Source organism: Balearica regulorum, chromosome 4 (genome assembly GCF_011004875.1).
Source record: "Balearica regulorum gibbericeps isolate bBalReg1 chromosome 4, bBalReg1.pri, whole genome shotgun sequence".
Lineage (NCBI taxonomy): Eukaryota > Metazoa > Chordata > Aves > Gruiformes > Gruidae > Balearica > Balearica regulorum.
Window position 1 is genome coordinate 34553920 of NC_046187.1, and position 13491 is coordinate 34567410.

The 13491-nt window shown below is 42.2% G+C and overlaps 1 long non-coding RNA gene across 1 annotated transcript in view; it reads left to right on the forward strand.

Annotated features, from left to right (window-relative positions):
* LOC142601722 (uncharacterized) overlaps positions 1-13491 on the forward strand; it is a 48285-nt gene that overhangs the window by 26018 nt on the left and 8776 nt on the right. Inside the window, exons 5-7 of the long non-coding RNA XR_012835299.1 lie at positions 8835-8947; positions 10694-10806; positions 11524-11675. This is a non-coding gene — a long non-coding RNA (uncharacterized LOC142601722). The remainder of the gene's footprint in view (positions 1-8834; positions 8948-10693; positions 10807-11523; positions 11676-13491) is intronic.

The following is a 13491-nucleotide window of genomic DNA, read 5'->3' on the forward strand; positions in this document are numbered from 1 at the left end:
TGCGAAATCTTGTCCATAAATGCCAGTAATGAAAATTGCAAAGAACTACAAAGAACTATAAATACAAAATACGTAGTAGATGGAAAACAGAGATACTCTGTAGACATATCCAGAAGGCTTAGATTTTGGAACAGACTTTGTTGGGCAGTAGCCGAATTGCTGTCACTGAGGTCTTTCAAGAAGAGATTAGACAGAATCTAGGCCGGACAGCCTGGGCACATTGGAGCTTGATTCAGAACAAGGCAGCACATACTTGGTGGGATGAAATCATAGAAATGTCATGCTGGAAAAGATTTCAGAAGATTAATTTCTGGGGTCCTGCTATGGACATATTGACAACATGGTTACAGGAAGGATTGGATCTAGCCATTTTCTGAACACATGGGTATTAGAAATGCACGATTGATTCAAAATAAGTGAGATGTACATGAAACCAGACTTTGGTATTTGGATTTCTTCTGAGCTAAAAAACTAATACACTATGTTTATCTATCTTCTAGGGCTGGTAGACCTTTTACTGTACCAGGCAGTGTGACTTTTAATGTCTCAAAATTGAGGAGGAGAATGCTGTCTTGATGAACTATTATGTAAACAAGAAATATTAACATGGATTAAAAAATTTACCAAGCTTATGTCTACAAAAATATAATTGCAGACTAGACTGTCCTTAGCTAGTTGCTTATGGACAAAATGTCATGTTGCATCACTTTTGAAATTAGTGTATTTATTTTTCGGCTGTATGCTTCAGATGAGTTCCACATGTACTCCAGATTTAACAAATTCATCATTGGTATCTTATTATCACTTGAAATTACTTCACAGTTAGGTCAGATCCAGGGTTCTCATTTGTTTTTCATACCATGGATCACATTTTAATACAGAATGTCTTGTGTATATCTCCTCTTCCCATTTTACAGTTGTGAAACACCCTTGTGGTGTGGATAGTTATTACATACATGGAAAAGTAAAGTTAGGAAACTATTTCATGCAATTTTAGCTTCATAACAGTTTAATAGCTGGGACTAGGGAGAGCCAGCTCTGTGTGACTAGCCAGTTCTCCACTGTGGACCATTTTTGACAACATCTGACAATATCGTTTTATAGCATTTCACTTCTAAGTTGTCTGCCTGTGCTCAATATTTGTTGTTTCTAAGGATTCTGCCTTCCTTAAGTACTATCTCCCTTTCCATCTCTCTTTTTCCTCTCCGCTGGCAAGACCAAAGCTAGAAAGCAGTGTGAGAGGTAGCTCCCTCCAAGTCACAAGTTACTGGCGGCATGTGTGAGTCCAGGGGCAAGAAGAGAGGGACCACAGGCCAGTACAGGCTTTTCTGAGCAGGAAATTGGAAGAAGGTCTGGTCAAGTATTCTTCGCTAAACCTGCTTTTTGACAAAAAGTGTTTAATTTTCAGCCAAACACCTACCTCCAAGAAAACTGGCTGCTTTTTCTGGAAATTACCAGTATTTCACAAAAAAAAAATGGACTGACAGAAAAAAAAAAAAAAAAAGAAAAAAGGTTTTGATTTGGATATATTCCTGCGTTGCCTGGTGGCTGTTATAGTTAGGTTGCCTCATGACCCCATTGATGTCTCCGACTGACAGCTGGGGCTGTACCTCTGCCTGTACTGTGGTCCTGCCTGCACCCCCAGAGAGGTGTTGGCAAGTGGAGATGAGGTGGACCACGGGACAAGAAGTCTTCAGGACATCCTTCCTCCAGGAGTTCTCAGGCTGGCCACAGCTTTGCCATGCAGGCCCAGGGGATTTCCAGAGGTGAGTGGGGACCTCCCTCTTCCTTTCCATACAGTTTACTCCAGTGGGTTTCTCTCTCTTTCAAAGACGACTAGCAAAATAGGAGACTCTCTCCATGCCCACTTAGAGCCATTTTCTGGCTCTGCTCAGTAACATATGCTAGCCAGGCTTAATACATTTTAATAAGCCAGTTTAGCCCATGGGTTTTGTATGCTCATTTATTACTTCTTTCTCTTTTTCCTAATGAAAGGGTGCTGCCTGCTCGCTGTTTCTAATCAGAAAGACTCTTTGAGGACAGCTCAAGGGATTAAACTGACCAAGTTTATTTTTTTGGTCATTAGGATTGTACGGTTCATGATACAAAGGTGTACGTTACCAATCCAAAAAGAGTGTTCTGTTGCAATTATTGCAACAACAGGAATTGAGTAAGCTCTACCAGATGTATTAGTACATTCGTATTTGTACACACTTATTTACAACAAGCCACTGTCAGAGATAGCTTATAGGACTAGGTGGATGGCTGGTCTGGCCCCAGAGGACGTTTTTCATGTCCATATGTTGTTAAAGCCCTCAGGAGGCTCGTTCCAAGGGCACCCCGATGCAAAGGTCTGCTGGCAGCTCTCCTTCAGCGTGTAGCACCTGGGAACACCGTCATGCCACTGCCAGGTTAGGCAGCGCTCATGGGAATATAGCTCACAGACATACCATTTAGTTTAAATATAAAACATTAGGGACACTGCCTAAAAATAGACCATTTTGACCAATGTGTTACAGAAGTTGTCATAGGGACGTCTTGCTCTCTCAGTCTTTCATAAAATCCTTATGGTAGATAAAAGCAAAGTTTTCCTCAGAGGGGTGATGTGAGGAAAAAAGCATCCTGCATTTCAGCTGTTCTTTAATGAAATTTAGTATGTGGAAACTAGGAGAGGAGATGGCATCATGGGGCGGATGGTTCTTAGAAGGCCAAACCCACTGAAAATCTTTTAGTACTATCATGGAGACGTGAATCTGGTCACTCAATGGTTACTCGCTAGTTCTGAAAAAAAGCATAGAAATTGTTTCCAGGTTCAAATTAGACAAAACAATGTGCACTCTGTGACACACTGGACCTCAATTTTATGGCAAGAACCTCCAGTTTCTTTGGCAGTTCAAAGCAGAGCTCTGCAGTGCACTGAAAGCTTTGTGGCAGCTTCATAAGCATTCCCAAACTCTGGAATATACTGAGCAGTGAGATATTTGATTACACATATTAAGTGGATTGAAATTGCTCCTTGTATATTGCTTAAATGAGGTTTGATCTGGGGTTTTGGCATGGTGAAGATGGAAGGAGATTGAGACAGAGAAGGGAGAATCTTCCTTATACATTCAAGCCAGAAGGACTTGGAAGAGGGTTTTGGGGATTTAATGAGTAGCCGCCTATGGCTCTCCCTGTGAGAAACATTAAAAAAAAATCATTAAACTCCCTACTTTTCCTATATTTGCTGTATGCTCTTGTTTTGTCTGCTGGGTGATGGGTGAGCTTGGTCTATACCGGTTGCAGGAAGTGTAGGGTGTGCTCCAGGTGAGCTGGAAGGCGAGGGAGTGCTCTGCAGAAACACCGGCTTTGGCCCAGGTACCTCAGCCCCAAACGGGGCGGTTCTACCCAGATGGAGGTCTTCTGGGGACACTGCAGCACATAAGGTAAGACAGTAATTGAAACAGTTTCTGATCAGTCTTTGTTGACATAGATACTCAAAATGACAAATATATTGGAAGATGAAATCAATGTCAGAATGGTTTACCTTTCTCTTTTGGACCAAATGTTGGTTTTAGATGATTACCACTATATTGGCCAGTGCAGTTCCAGGGCAACCTTCAAATTTGAGTATTTTTAAGTGTTGGGACCTTCCTGCCACACAACACAATGCCAACAATGGCTTATCTGAACCCTTTAAGGCACGTGTTGAGATCTGTCACTGGAGACAAGACCATTTCCAAAATGAATATACTACTTCACCCTGGTTAGAAGTGGGGTCAAAAATTCCCCCCCCCCCCCCCCCAAATCAAATAAGGAGGGAATGAAGATAAAGGTAGTCCAAGTATGACCTCAAACTGAAGAATACTTTGCTTTTGTTTTAGAACGAAGCTGTATTTTGTAAGGAAGACTATGGGGACACGCGTAGTCAGGAGTAGCTGTAGAAGTGCGAATGAATGTGTTTGCAATGGAAGAGTGGCTGGATAATGTCCATCTCATAATAGTCCAAGATCTGGCAGAGGAAATTGCAAGTCTGGTAGAAAGGATTTTTAATAATCTATGAACTCAAAGATAGCACTTTATGATTGGGGGATAATGCCTGTAACACCCTCTGTTGAAGGAAGGGAAAAATAATCTCGGCAGCTCATTAGTGTCACCTCAGTACTATGCAAGGATTTGAAACAATAGAGAACAGAGATAGAAAGGCAAGTAGAAAATGGGAAAAATAAAAGCAACAGAAGCTTTTCAAAGGGAATTGTACCACGTTAACTGGTATTTCTCTTTGATAATTCCTCATCAAAGGAAGTGAAATGTAGAGGTTTAATCTAGCAGAGCTTCAGTGCCACTGATCTGTGTGGGAGACTGAAATAACCTGAGGGAGATGGGGATTTGTACGCAGACTGCCAAGTGGTAAGCAACAGGTTAAAGAAAAGACCACTGAGCTGTGGCCTGGAAGGACAAGGGTTGAGCTGGAGGAGGAGAGCTGTGGCATTCCTCCTGCGCCATCTGGAAAGCGTTCCTGTTTAATCATGCCATTGATAACTTTGTCACCAGAAGTCACAGCATGCTAAAAGCACAGGCTGAGGAAACCAGCTGGGAGGTGTTGTCTGCTGAGGGAACGATTGAAATATCATCCTGGGGAAAACGGATGGACCTTCTGGATGGCGTGGCAGAGATGGGACAAAATATAGCAACACAAAGGGCAAGGTGAAGGAAATAAAGACTTTGGTACACATTTCTTTGATGAGCCATCCTAATGTAACCTCCTACACTGAGTAAAGGTTGCTTGCATTATTAAACTGTCTTTAATTAAGTGATCCCAAGCTATTTTTTCCTTAGCATGTCAACCAAGTTGCATATAAAGACTATATCTTGGCTACATCAGGCAATTTGTTCTGGGGGACACCTGCTTTTTCTACTGCAGAAGTCAAAAGTATGGACTGGATGAAGGGCAATGCAGAAAGAGAATGGTTAATGCATATAAAGACTGTTGAATATCTTCCTCAGGAACAGGACTTTCTGCCTCTGTTTGCAATGGTAGCGCTGCTTGAACCAAACTTTTCTATTTCATGGAAAAAAGGAATGATCATGAGGATTTTTCAAAAATATTTATGAAATTTTGGAAAAAATGAAATCAGTATTTGGGAATGTTTTGATTGGCAAGAAAGCCTTGGCTCTTCTACTGCTTTCTAAAAAGACTGATTTTTTTTTTAAAAAAATTTAAAATTTCCAGATGTTTGGAGGAGAGCTTAGTAAAAAATGGTAAAAATATTTAAATATAAAAAAGTACAATAATCTAATCTATGTGCATACAGCCTGGATCTATATTATACACTTAATGTTTTTTAAAGCTATAGAGAACAATGATAAAGTATTCTATGTTTTCACCTCTGTATTCTCAGCTCTAGCACAGGAGGTTTTTAGAAGGTACTTGTTATAAACGGTTGCTCAACTCTGCAAATTAACTTCTTTCTCCATTGTTCTGCTGTAGATTGCCGAGACCTACTTTGCAGTGACTACCACAAGTTAGTGCTGGGCTGGGGAACGTATTTCCAGAAGTGATGCTATTTGCTGGGAATTGAGGAGTTGGGGGGGAGGGAGTATAGGTTTGCGTGCTCTTGTGTTCAGAACATAGCAACAGGGAGAGATGAGGTGTAGAACTTGTTTTTTTCTGTAATCACTGGTGACTCACTTAGAGTTTTTTAACTCAGGTCACTCTAATTAAACTCATGATTCCAAATTAATGTGTCAGCCTGTGCAGCATACGTTTCAGAGGCCTCAATCAGCCAGTTTATACTGGCTTTGGGAGTAGACACACAACTTTCAAGAAAAAGATTTAGGTGCTGAATGTCAGGCATCTGACTTTGAAAAAAAAATAACATTACTTTTAATCTGTCTTGCTTTATTTTCTTGTTAATGTGAGATCCCAAGTTGCAAACCAAGATTATCCTGATGTTTTCCTTTGCCTTTTTCAAGGAAAAATTCTTGCTGGCTTCTAATCAGCAGAGCTTTGGACAGATCAAGGGCTGAGAATAGAATGATTAAGCCTTGTTTGAAACCTCTCTTGCTTCTTCATGACTTCCAGAACTCCATGGAAGTGCACCTCCAGCACTAGGAATTAATCATGTGCTGACAGAGAGAGAGTAAAAAGCCATTAGTTTTATAGGAGCTTTTCCCCCTTGAAATTCCATTGCTGGTTGACTCTTTCTGAGAGATGATGTTGAAACTGAGAATAAATTCTGTTTCAACATTTTCATATTCTTCGCAATCACTGCCAGGAAAGCGCTCGAGTCTTATGCAATAACGTCCTGGACTCCTTTCAGCATTTGCTGTGGTCGTAACGGCACTGTAATGATCTCAGCTCCATACATCCCGGGTGCTGGATGCAATCTGCTCGGATAGTCTTCTCCCCATAGGGCTGAAACTTCAGAAGCAGTCTCTGAGTTGTATTCTCAGAACCACTGACCCCCACCCCACATGGCACTTGACCAGATGGACGGGGTGGCTATACATACAGCATATGAACAGCACACGTACAGCAGCGTACCTACCCCTGATCTGCCCAGCCCGGGTTACTGGAGGCATCCTTGCGGGCTGCAAAACCAAACCAGCAAGCAGGTGAATGAGCTGGTGCTGCACGAGGCTTCCTGTGGACCCACGATGGAGCAGCCCATGAAAGCTCCATCGTGCGCCTGCGGAATGCTCCGTCCCACCCGGTCTCTTGGTGCTCCCGTTGATCCTGCTGCAAACGTGGGCTCTTTGTACCTGCGCAGCTCCTGGGAGGTGCAGGTGCCAAGGTGCCCGCGCTTCTTTCACGTATCTATATTGTTTAGAGCTCTATCTAAACACCTGAGTGTTTGTATTTTAATGTAGAAACATACACTATGTGATTGATAAGGTGAATTTCATAATTCACCTTTGTCTTACCAGTTTTTAGGGAAGGCTGCCTTGTAATAATTTTCAAGAAGTTGCAGTGATTTTTATTTTATTTTTTTCTCCCCCTGCATCGGACAGCCGTGTTACTGACTTTTCATTCCAGAAGGAGGTGGTGTTGTCTAATGGCTGGAACATTATAGCCTTGTTAGCTTGTTTATGGCCCCTCTCTGTTACTGCCCATATGACCTACAGCACCGGGGCTAAGCTATTTCTGTATCATTTTTACTGTCTGTGAAAGAAGGTTAAAAACACCAACCTCATGGGATGTTGTAAAGCTTTAATGGCTTAAAAGTACTTTGAAATGATCAGGTAAATGATAGTAAATAAATGCCTAGACAGTTATTAGAGTTTGCTAATTCTCGTCTGACGCAAGATGTCTGTTCACTTTGAATTGTCCTTTCTACTTTTTTTTTTTTAGTAGCTAAAGCATGTTAGTGTGGAGAAACAGGATTAGTTAGTGCAAACACAAAACCCCCTGAAGATGGAAAGAAACAGTACTTAGATGACACAGGAAGAGAATGAGTCAGTAATTAGTTCTTGGAAGGGAGTACTTGATAGGGAAAGTGGATAAATTTAAAGGGCAGCCTCGGTTACAAAATAACCTCCAAATTACTTAATGTATTACCAATTTTGCTGTTATTTCAGCCCTACAAGGCAAAATGCTCCCAATTACTCAGGCAGAGGATTCTTCTTTTAAGAAATCCAAGCAATCCAAAGCAAAATCACTTCTCCCTCATTGAAGGCATACCTCCATAGGGTCTTGCCTCTCTCTCCGACCTCAAGGTTACTATGTGGAGATTATAATGAGAATGAAATTTGATATATTCTTTGTCTTCAAACTTGTAGGATTGTGGTACCCAAAGGAATCAGTACTTTGTGATTTATGACTATTCTACTTTGTTATGAAGAAACATTAAACATCTTTATTGAATATGTTAGATATCATGTTATCCAATTTGGGCGGCTGATTGCAATGTGCTCACCCTTTATTTCCTAGAAGACCAATACCTGTCTGTAACTTCCTACACTGCTATCAGCTTCGCAATGCTATACCTTATTTGTATAATTGCAAGTTTTTCCAGTTGTCGGGGTAATTGTACCATCTGAGGGATATTACCCTGCTTTGTAGCCTGCAGATTCTTCTGAATCATTTCCTATGTTAATAAAATCTTTTATTTTTGTGTTTAAAAAAAGGCTCCAAACCTGATTTAAACTAACCTCAGCACATGGTATGTGCTTCTCCTCTCAGAGGGGTCCCGCACAACCCTTGACGGCACTTCCATTAACACCAAGAAAAATTCCTCTTCTGCTTGAAAAGGAGTAAGTGCTAAAGTGCTGTTGGGGTGTGGGTGATAGCATCAAGCTGCACAGTATTTTTAACAGATAGTACTGAAACATGAAGCAAACGTACCAGAAAAAAAAAAAAAAGACAACCCCCCCCAAAGAAAAACCCAACCCAACCCAAAAACCCAACCCAAAATGATTTAAACTGAAACTTTGTTGAAGCCAGTGACAGGACACCAAGCCAGGAATCAAACAGGTCTGTGCTCTGTTCTGCCTTTTGCCTGGAAATAATGTTACACCCCAAGTCAACAGTTTAGCCAAGAAGCTAACCAACATACTTCTTAGGAGACAGTGAGTGAAGCTGAAAGTACTGCATCTGACTGGCGGTTGGGACTTTGTTGTCTCAAGGTGCAAAGTTTTTAAGCATTATCTTTACTTTGTCAAGCTTTAATTTATAATGCAAAGCTGACTGGTAAAAAGAAGATTTGCTGCTTGGTCATGTCACTTCCTTTCCATTTCTTTTCAATTTGCTTTTGGCTGCTAGAGCAAAAATGACTATTTTTAGAAGCTTGGGGTGAAAAGAAAAATTCACCAGGACACTACTATACTACTGAATCACAACTTTCTTCTTCCAGGGTGGTTCATTTGACTCTCATGATGAGAAAGGGACAAATTACCCCAGGCAGCATGGAAGTAGGAAGCCTCTTCCTGCTCCTTCTTCTCATGGAAAAACGCTTCTGTGTGCATGGTAGGTGTCACTTTCTGCAAGAAAGTAAAAAGTCACCTAACTAGAGAGATGAGCCAAAGCCTGGCCTGAGAGCATATGGGCTCTGTGCAGCCTCTTAGCCTGAGCCCTGGAGGGAGAGATGTAAGCTTGAGCCTTCACAGCTGATTTCTGCAGATTCCTCCACAAATGCAAATCCTACCAGTCAGAAATTGGAGGTCTAAAAAGTCTGCTTTATTTTGCTTACTCTGAATAAAGGGTCTCTTGCTTTTCAAGAGCGTGATGGCTTGTCATCCCCATATGGTAAAACATGAGGCTACTTCTCTCTAGAGCATGTAAAAAACTGCAGTGTCCTAAAAACCCAGAAGGTAAAAGTCCTATGAAAATGAAAGGATGAAAACAACAGAGTATTGCAAATCTCCTTTTGTTTAATTGAGAAAAACTGTTTAGGAGCCAGAAGGTGCTACGGTAGTACTGGAGGATTAGATTTCAAGAATAAAAGTTTTTACAAATTTACAGTAACTTTCAGCATGTGCTTTTGTCCCATTGATATATGTGTTCTGTTGAACAGGGATAGGATTATACACATTCTTTAAATTAAGCACATCCTTAACTGCTTAGTTAAATCAGGGTCCTAGTGGGCTGGATACAATGAGAAGAAGTACCTCAGATCCAAGGGTGTGCTAACAAGCTGCAGAATTCTAATAAGAAATCTGAATTTAGGGTGCAACAGATTAAAATTCCTCTGAAAAACAGATATGCAAATAACAAGTAAAAAAGCCAATGTGGCTTCACGAGGGATTGCTCAAAAAAATCTGAGGTTAACAAATGAACTGTTCTGGAAATGGAAAACAGAGGTGGCAGCTACACAAGAACGTTCTCTAAGTTACTGCTAGCAGGAAAAAATGAGAGTTAAAAGCCATGACGAGTTAAAACTAGGCAAGGCAAAGCAATTCAGGGATGAGGAGGGGCATTTACAAGTATTTTAGTGGAATCGTGGGCAAATGTGAAATAGCCTGGTAATCACTGAGAGGAGAGTAAGCTAAAACCAAAACCCCACAGACTGCAGATGCTCCAGTTCCTTTTCAAACTATGTTAGCAGGCACATAGGGGTTTCAGATCATAATTACGTCCGGTAAAGTATCTACTGATTAAACCAGAACAAAGATGTCTCAAAGCCAAGAGTTCTTAAAAATCAGCAGATGGAAGCATGTGCATCTGACAGTGTCTGGTGTACGTAGAAACAGGCAATGGGGAAGATCATAAGTAAAAAAAAGTGGAGGGTGGTGGTACCCTCTCAAAGATAGGGACTCCTGACAGTTTCATCCAAAAAATGCCACACCTACCAAGGTTGTACAGCCTTGCAAGAGCACTCTTCTGCCTAGCATGGCTATGGAATGAGTGACAAGCCACCACGGGGAAATTTTTTTTGTGACTACTTCAAATACAAGTCAGTGGATCACTTGTGTTAGTGTTTATGGCATTCATGACTCTGAGCTCACAGAGCCTTCTGGAGCATCCCTGGGATCCCACACTGAATTTCCACCCATTTGTCTAGTTGTCTGCCATCTTTCATGTGGCCATCAGTGAGAGAGCATCTCCCAGATGATAAAAACGTACACAGGGACCATCTGGAAGAGCAAAACTTGACATGTATATTCTACAGCCACCAAAGCAACAGCGAAACATAGTCTCTGTATATCTCATTTACTCATTGCTTTGATAGAAATGCATGTCCTGATGTTTCTTCTCCTTTCTGTGTTCTGCAAGAAGGATTCAGCCATGGCAGCGGGCAGACAGCCACCCACCCACCACCGGCGTACATGGGAACTGGAAACTCTTGTGCAAGGAGGCGACCCAGGAGAACAAGGGCTAAACGGGAGGTGGGTGAGACCAGGAGTGCCTTGGGAGGGAGGGTCCGAGGAAGGGTAGACTGGACAGGAAGGAGACGTGGGGAGAGTGGATTGGGTGTCCAGCACAAGCTGGGTTGGGAGCCATGCTCGCGCCCCCCAGGACCCTTAGGTCTGCACCCAGCAGGTGGGCACTGCTGCCTTGGGGTGGCCTGAGGGGCCTGGCCAAGGAGATGGAAGAGGCAGACCTGGATGAAAACAAGCTGAAGAACAGTGAGTTGAGTCACAGCTGGGAGAAAGGCCCATAAGTACCCTGAGGATCTGCAAAATAGCAAGAATTCCGAGTTCACTATTTCTCTGCTGCTAGCAGATGCCTAGGGACATCACTGGTAATCAGCCTGTCCCCATCCCTAGAGGGCTCTGTCAGCCTGCTCAGACCTCTGCTTGCTTCTCCTCTACTCAGGTGCAGAAGCCCGATGGTGCTGTAGACAGTGAAGATCAAGACATTTTGCTATCTCTGCTCATTAGGTAGCGCCGTCCGCCCTGTGTGCTGAGACAGAAAAATGTACTGTGTGGTAATGGCATTCAGGATCCATCTGTCCCTGGAAGGGCTAAAATTAAATAGCATGGATGATTTTCATTCTGGATTTCCTCAGTAGTGTTTTTGGGGAAACCTTAGTAACGTGTTTTGAACAGAGACTTCTGTGCATAATTGCCTGGCTTTACTTCCCCACCACCCTCTGCCCGCAGGCTGCTTGTCCAGAAATAATTCGTCCTGGACTTCCCCCTTCCAGCTGTGCCCCTCTGCTTTGAAGCCTGGTGGATTCCTCCTCCTCAGCGCCCGAGTCCAACAAGAAGCACCAGGAGGGCAGAGGAGACCAGGCTCCTGGAGACCAGCACAGGTGCGTGATCTTGTTGTGTGCCAGCTGTGCCCAGCGCGGGCAGCTGATCTATAGCTACACCGGGAAATTTGTAATCTATGAGTAAACAAGTTGTGAGCTCCAGCTACATAATTTCTCTCCATTAAAATAGCAGAATCACTTATGTGAGTGAAATATCAGCAAATTACTGTCCCAAATTACAGTGTACCCCTCATAGCCCTGTTTGCTGTAATTTGTTTACATGTGGAAAGTTCTTTCTCCCCCCCTGTCACATATACGTGCACCTTCTTTCTTAAAATTGAGTAATGTTTCATAGTGTGAGGTTATATTTTATGTGCAAAACCAATGCACACCAGGTATTGTCAAATAATCGAGAGGTTTCCAAATTGGACAAATGACAGAACGCTGCTTGTTTCTGCTTCGCAATGGCCAAAGCGACATACCATATGGTGGTCATATTTATTTATACCATCCCTTCTGCTACACTTTTACGAGTGGAGGCGCTGGGGGTGATTGCCTGTTTACTGATATGTCCAAAATAGTATGAAGGCTGGAAAAGACTGATAAACTTTTAACATTGTGTAGTTTGTCTATCTCTTAGGTATGAGTAAATATTTCAGCTGTAGATATGTTGACTTAAGTAAAAAGGGTTACCTTGTAAAATGGCAGTAAGTGATGTGAAGTCCGATGCTCTTACCGTGTATGTTAATAATAGAGAAGGGATGCCTACAAACGTTTGAAGAGCCAGACAGGGCCAGATATATAAATTCAGGCTCTGCAGCGTAGCGTGCCATGAGGCGTGCTGCTTCCCTGGGCTTTCATTTCGGCATCACCACTCGGTCCTTGCAGGTGAGAAAACGGCAGAGAAATGATTTATGAAGCCTAGGATTTCACGGATCTGTAGAACACCAGTGGTGTGGCACATCGGTGGGGACAGCAGCTCTCGGTCGCTCTCTGTTTTGGTCTCAGCCTGCATCGTGCGCAGGTGAAGGGTGTATTCAGCTCACGTCCCATTACTAGGCAGTAAATGGCCTCTGCTTCTCTGCTGCAGCACTCAGTCATCTGTGTGAAATGCAGTTCCTGGAACCTGTCAAATATAACCTTAGGTTTTATACATTGCTGAGAGGTTTATGAGGCCATCTGTCTTGAACTGATGACCTGGTACAAAGTGTTTTCTCTAAAAATTAGACAGTATTTCCATAAATTTAACTTCTGGCAGGAATTTCTGAGTTTTGCTATTTATCTCTTCCAGTGAATAATGGAAATAATTTGAGATCTCGTAAGTGGCACTAAGGAAAATTTCAGTGTCATGAATTAGGAATAATTTCGAGTCTGTTTCAGTATGCACACTGAAAATGCTGTTAGCTGGGTTTTACAAATTATGGATTGTAATTTGAGGCTTTTAGTAGTGTGTTTACTCGTTGTCTGTCTGCCTATCTGTCTATCTATCTCTAAGAGCCAAAGCAAAGCTTGTCTTGTCACTGCCAATCTCCCTCACTTAATTCCTCATCTCACTTTGGTCTATCCAGGATATCTCTGGTCTCTCCCTCTGCCATCATATTTAAAGGATGCAGAATTTATTAAATAATTCCTTAGAGGCAGAGAAGTACAGTTTTCCCAATTATGATTAAGTAACTGAGACGTTTATGTGGAAATAAATGGGATTCAGGTGCTAAATAGTTTCCAGAGTTGGTCTGAGAGGTTTTAGACTATTGGGACTGGCTGATACGCATGTTGAAAAAGCATTGAAGAAACCTGTATGAGTCTGTAGGCACCAATGCATTTTGAAATCTGAGACTAAGAAACTCATCCAAGGGCCAAGGTTTGACACTGCAAA